Consider the following 7,204-nt stretch of genomic DNA (forward strand, 5'->3'; position numbering starts at 1 on the left):
CATAACAAGTGAACAACGGGAAACGTTTAATTGACTCTCAGTCCCAAGGGCAACCTGAGCATTTTGTTCTTACAAAGTGGGGTGATCTGCAGTCTTTAATAATGCATTAGATAAAAATAACATTAACAGAGAGAGAATGAAAGGGGGAATATCGATCGTTTAAAGAGATCACTGACATTTGCGATGCAAATTTATCTACTAGCAGCAGTAATTCCTTCACGGTGTGGACGGTGGCAATAATCAGGCTGTTAATGTAATACAGCTCCTCTGTGTAGTAGCTGGCCTGTCACTCCTGTAATGAGCGATGAGAGGGGTCTAGAATTACACACCTGGGCTTGGAGAACGTGATACAAACTCTCACACACTGGCTAGACACTGAAAACACAAAGGAGATAGCTGCAAAGCCTCCCTCTATTCAGTGAAAGATACTCATTTAAACAATCAGAATAATATCTAATACTGAGAAGTATTAGAACCACTACAAATGAGTGTAAGAACTAATAGCATTAGCATCTCCAATGACCTCTCAGCATACGGACAGTTAATTGTATAACTGAACAGCCCCTGTTACCTGTTCCAGCCATTGAACCCAGGAGCCCTGCTCAATTACCAGCTGACCTGATTACGATCTTGTAAAACAGACTTTGTTTCCAAATAATGAGCTCAATTAAGTACACATTTCACCCGATTTAGGAACACAATTCATTCCCCGAAAAGTGTGAAAATTCATACACCGAAAACGACATTCCCGCTACTTTGCAGGATAAACCTTCAGATCCATCTAGAAAATCACACCATGTTACTTGCCCATTACCTAGCACAGGGCACGAATCATCAAAGTCTGAACACTGCTGCTTGTTTGTGATCCTCTGTGCCCTAGGAGGTAGTTAACAAGACAGACAAGATAAAATGTGTGAAACCTTGGAGGACGCAAGGGGGTTTGTATTGTGGGAGGTCACGCTGTGAGGATGGTGTTTTCTGGTTTATAACCCCAGACTGGGGGGCAGGCTGGGGTTATTTATTAGGTTCGAGCATGCCAGTTATTCATCACAATTGCACTGGGAACGGGGGAAAATCTACACTCGACCAAGGCCATTTCCACCCTTCACAGCTACCTGAGAATGAGTGATGGGGGAGCCGCAGAAGTGTGGGTATGTTGCAGACCCTCAGTCTATCAGCTGTGTGCCCATGCTGGCTCCATTGCTGACAGACGGCTGCTGTCCATAATGAACTAAACTCAGCAGAAGGCCCTGCCTGCTCTGCCAGGGGTAGGATGTAACAGATGGGGTAGCCATTAATGGGACTCTTGGGCAGAACTACATGCAGCCTCTGTACAACCATGCAACCATGTACACCCCCTTACACAGGGATTGGATGTTCAGAATGTTTTTTTTTTCCTGTCATTTTTTCATTCCTACAATTGCTTTGCTACTCCTCTAAAACCGTGGACCTTCTCCTTTTTGTATTGCTTCAGAAATAATACATTTTAGCAGAAAAGGTGCCGGGCAGCTTCATGGGTTTCTGCATGAACTGAAATGTCCTCTCCGCTGCCTCTGCCTGTGACTGTGCTGTGCAGGTCTATCTGGTGCACATTGCAGTATGTGAGAACAGGCTATCAGTTAGGCCACAGACTTGGTTGTGGGGTTTGTGACAGTGATACGTGTTTAATCTACTGTTTAATCTAAAAATTAAAGTTATTGTTTGCACAAGGTCTAAATGCTGAAATAACCTCTTTCTACACCACTGTGCAACCTGCTCTTTTTACATGTGTCATGTTTTATCTACCAACTCTATGTATCTGTTTATTTGCTTATATCTCCCTCTATTTTTTTTAATCTTATCAAATTCTAATTTCCCCACTTTCAACAAATAAATTATTTTCTTAATTGGTACTTGATTCATGTGCTCGTTTGTTCCACATCAATAATTTCATCAATTTTACACAGTAACATTTCCTAACGTTTTTCGACCTCATCCGAAGGAACAGAAATGTGGCTCGGTTTGGATGAGTTTAGCCCCCAGTGAGAATAAACAGTAAAAAATCAATGTGTATATGGCAAAAGAATTTGTTCATGAATTTTAGAAAAGTTCACATTGATTGTGAAACAAGCTCCAATTAACAACAGCACAAAGCAGTATATAACCGTAGCAGTTTTTCAAGCAGGCCCCCACCTCTCACGCAGAGAGCTTCTTTCTCAAATGAATCAGCCAGTCACTTCCCCACAGCAAAGCAATTTGTTATTTTTTCCAGGAAGTAGTATTAAAGCTCGATCTCAAACAGAGGAAGCACTGGGGCTAAGGATCCAAAGTCAAAGACAAAACATCTAAGTAAAGAGCTGCAATTTCACATTTCAAACCACGTTTTCCCCACTGTCTTGCATTCAGCCCTTTCTGTCAGCGTACAGTTCTTTCCAGTAGTTGTTTTGGGGGAGCTGTGCATTTTCTATGGCCAGCATAATGAGGGAAAACTAGCCCATAAAAAACTCTTGGAGAATAGAGGTCCTGTCCATCACACAGTCTATTAATTCCAGGCTACACATTGCCATCGCCTTTCCTTTCTGTGTCTGTGTCTCCCCTGCACCACTGCTCCCCTGGCAGATGGGTCCTTTCCCCAATCATTTCAATCCCCAGAGGTTTCCTCCTGCTCTGTCTTTCTCTGCACTTTCTTATTCCTTTTGTATAATGGAAGATGGACCCTTTGCATTTTATTAACCTAGTCAATAATGCATTTGTGGCTCATGCAGGCAAATGAGTCAGACGGGAGATTGACAGTTAAGAGTTTATTGATGTCGCGGAGCATCTAGGAGTGAAGGCAATGACCCAGAATTTGCAAAAATAAAAGGAGCAGGAACTGACGTTAACCTCACCTACACTGACATGAGCTGTGTATTCTGGACACAAGAATAACACCAAAAATAGGTGAAAATTCAATGCAATTGATGCAATTGATTGCAATGTATGGGGGACCATGAATTTAGCTTATTAAGTCAGACTTAGAAAATAAACAAACATTTCAAAACAATCTTTATTTTGATCATGCTTTTAATTACAGCAAGCAGTTATATCACCCTGCAACTCACAACTGGCAGCCCACTGAAGCTCAGCTGCTGTGAGGCTGGTCAGTACCTGGGAAAAACCTCCTTGGGAAAAACTAAGGCTGCTGCTGGAAGAGGTATTAGTGGGACCAGTAGGGGGTGCTTGACCTGTGGTCTGTGTGGGGCCTAATGTCCCAGTATAGTGATGGGGACAGTATACTGTAAAAAGGCACTGTCCTTCAGATGAAACATAAAACTGAGGTCCTGACTCTCTGTGGTCATTAAAATCCCAGGGTGTTTCTTGAAAAAAAAAAAGATTAGGGGTGTTACTCCGGCTTCCTGACCAAATTTCACCCTGGCCTTTACCAGTCATGGTCTCCTAATAATCCCCATCTCTGAACTAGCTTCATTATTCTGTTCTCCTCTCCACTGAGTTGAATCACCCAAGTGGGGGCTGCACACTGGTGGGAGTGGAGGGGAGTCCCAATTACCTGTAAAGCGCTATATAAGGAATTATTACTAATCCATTGAAGAATGAAGGATTCCTGTTGTAACTGCCTCTTCATATCCCACACAAGATCGGAAGGAGGGGCTGACAGTGTCCCTAAAGCAGAATTTTAATATTCACCTAAACCTCAGGATCATGAGGAACTATTACTGCAGATGAAAGCTGTGTTAGTTGACACGGTGTCAAATAACGTGTGATATCCTGGCCGGCTTCCGGAATCACAGGGTAACCAAAGGGAATCCGTGGTTCCCAAGCACGGGCACAGCGATGGAGTTCGCCTCCATCTCCAGACTGCCGGGAGAAGGCACTCAGGAATGATTCGTCCTGAGGGATTCCAAACGGAACAGCTGGTTATTCTCGCTTGCCTGTAGTAAAGACAAGGTCTTTGGAGCGTATCATAATTTTTTTTTATTCGGCTGTGATTTAAGATGGTCGAGGTGTCTTTGGAGTCTTCACGGGACCTGGCGCTAATCCGCACCTCCCTGTTCGCCGGAGGACTGCGCGCTTTCGAGACAGACGGGAGAAAGAGACACAACAGCCACACACACACAAACAAACAAACAAACAGCGCCCGAGTCTGTGTCTGATAGTCCCTGTCGACCCGTTTTGACCGTGGCCATCGCCCCGAGTGGGTCACATCAGGATTGATTACTTTTCGGCAAAGAGAACAGGGGTGAACTGCACATGACGCACGAACCACGTTCTCCTGTCCACGCATGAATTCGTTAATAACACTAACTAATAATAAAGAGCCCGTATAAGCTGCTTACGAACCCCAACAGACCGCAGAAACGTATCTGGTACTTTTTGGTAGAAGGCAACGAAACGCGTAATCAGTGACACACGGTCCGCTAGAGACGAGACTGTTCTCTGAGTGCAGAACACACTTGAAAAAAAAACACCATGTACAACCTTCATTTTCAGTGTCCTTGCGTTAACATTATCACCGCACAACACACAACTTTATAAAGGCGATTCAGTCAAACATTGCTATGAAGCGCTCGACGTACTTTAATTAAACAGTATTCATTTTTATGCGGTACAATGATTCTTTTATGTAATCCACTAATAAAGTAATAATCTGAAGATTATTAAATATTTAATGACTGTCAAGGATCAGCCCAGAATTTTAATGTGCCCTAAAATGATTATGGTTTATTAAGATTTTATGGTCGAGTTTCTATTTCAGTTCCACTGTTGCCGTCAGTTCCTCTCTGAAGCCTTTCTTTTTTTATCAAAACCCCCAAAGACATTTAACCTCTTCGCATCTGTCAGATAACTAGTCTGTCTTACGTGGGTTACTGAGCTCTTCCAACTTCTGTTCATTTTTTGTTTCCCAATAAGAATAATCTTCTTGTTGCTGTTGCCATTGGTGTTTAATTGCAAACATATATTTTCCTTCTTAGCAGCAGAGAATAACCAAAAATGAACTCTTGCTGTGATTAAAATGGTCATGGCTGATGATCAATGTTTTTTTACACTGTCTCCGCAGTGATGAAAGCCAGCATTCTGTACATTCGTGTTTTGTTTCGTATTTTTTTACTTTTCAGACACACCGTTTCATGTTTACACCGGCTGCCAGGCTGGTTTCTTTGCGTCGATGTGCCTGAATGTGCGATCTTTTCGCAAAAGCGCACCGTTCACTCCAGCCTAAAATGACACAGGGTGCTGATAGATGTGGACGCCAATAACCGCATGGTCTGTCCTGGGAGCCATGTTCTAAAATTGAAATCAAGGCGTATTGGTATCTGGCTGCGGGAAGATAGAGAGAATTTTAGATAGCAGGTGTCTGGAGCGATAAATAGGCCCCCTCTTAACCTTAGCACAGCATTAGTTACAATCTTTTTCAGATACCACCAAGCTGTCAGATGTATAGACCAGGAGCCAAGACCAGTTGCTCTCAGACGCTGTAGTAAAATTGGCTTTGAGGTTGTCGGATCGCTTTTGGGCGCTAAAGCGTTAATTTCCACCCACACTGGAAACGAGCACCAGGCTGTAGGCGCTTAATCACAGAGTTTTAACAAGATTTACTTTATTAATGCACTGCTTATAATTAGGATACCCCCCAACCGAACAAACATGCTTTAATTACAAATCCTTGCGACTAAAAAAAGATCCTCTTCAATAGGCGCTTTATTAAAAAGGGGGATATATTATCTGGTTGTGGACGGTGTTTAAAATCTAATTATATCGAGGGATAAAATAATTGGGTACCGCAAATCAGCTGAATTTAAGCAATTGTTAAATTATTAAAAGGATGCTCAAAGTAATTCTTAAATAAACCAACAGCTTTGCATGACACTGATTCGTGGTAATGATCTCTCCTCTGTTAGTTAAGTCACTGGCTGCGACAGGATGGCTATAAAACACACTGAGCATGACGTTAGAGCGGGTCAGCCCCGGCACTCTCACCAGGAGCGGAGTCCATTACTCTACCTGCTAAAGCGAGACACTAGGATATTTCAATCCAGCACTGCAGTCGGACCTTATCGACGTGTTGAGTAAATTTGCAGCTTCTGCTAAGCCTTAACGTGCTTATATAACTCGTTTCGTATGCTGTCCACTCTGGTTTCCCGCTCGAATCACTTATTTTTCAGTTGAATTCTGTAACCATGTTAAGTCCAGTCCAAACCAGCAGGAACCCCACTTGGCTTGCCTCTTAACTCCTGATCAATGTACTCTCCATTGTGTTATGATTCAATTTTGAAAACGTAGCAGCCGTTTTTTTTCTTCTTCAAAGCATCTGATCATGAAACCAGAAAGAATGTCACATACTGTGGATTCATTTGTGACCCATAGTGCTATCATTCTTACCCGTAGGAGGTGCTCTTCTCCCTGGAGCACCGTTGCCTTAGGACGGGGACTAGGGGCACCGCTGTCCTGGCTAGACTCCACCCTGAACCGCGCAATCTGACCTCCACAGCGGCTCCCCTTAGCTCAACCCTTCTTGCTTCTCCAGATGCTCTGCTTTGTGCTTGACGGCGCCTGCGCTTCAGCCGGGCCGGAGCTGAACTCCGGCAGCGTGAGAAACAGATCCCCCTGCACGGGAAATGCTTTGGGCTTACTGCAGGGTGAAGAGCGCTATATAAATGCCACGGTTAATCCCCTAATTCATTATTCTAACATTTCTCAAAAAGGGATCGTGGAGCTGCGTTTCAAAGAAACGCGGAGCCGAAAAGACGCCGTTTTATTGGACGCACAAATACGTCTGAGAAGAAAGGGGAAAGAGACTGATTTGAGCCTGACTGCTTTCATTTCTTGAAATAAGCGTTTCGTGCCGGCTTTCACCTCTGTGCCTTGTGTGTCAGCCCTCACAGCCACACAGCAGGGTTAAAGTGAAAAAGGCCCCTTTGTCTCACTGCCATGGGAGAACATGACATTCTAAAGCACTTTTTCCCCCTGAAGGCAGCGAATGTCATGGAAAATATTCCACAGTATTTTAGTACACAGCTTTCAATTTTTGGACTTCTTCCAGGCTTCGAGCCACCACGTTTTAACATCTGCCTCGTGCGCGTCCATTTGTTTCCTTAGGTTTGGAGATTTTATTTTACAAAGCAAACTTGTACGAAACAGCCATCAATTGTTTCTGGCTTAATGCGTCTTGCTGTGTTCAGACACAGCGCGTTTGTCTTCAAGCACCATTACTGCCTTGAATAATACA

Source organism: Lepisosteus oculatus, chromosome 11, assembly GCF_040954835.1.
Source record: "Lepisosteus oculatus isolate fLepOcu1 chromosome 11, fLepOcu1.hap2, whole genome shotgun sequence".
NCBI classification, from domain to species: domain Eukaryota; kingdom Metazoa; phylum Chordata; class Actinopteri; order Semionotiformes; family Lepisosteidae; genus Lepisosteus; species Lepisosteus oculatus.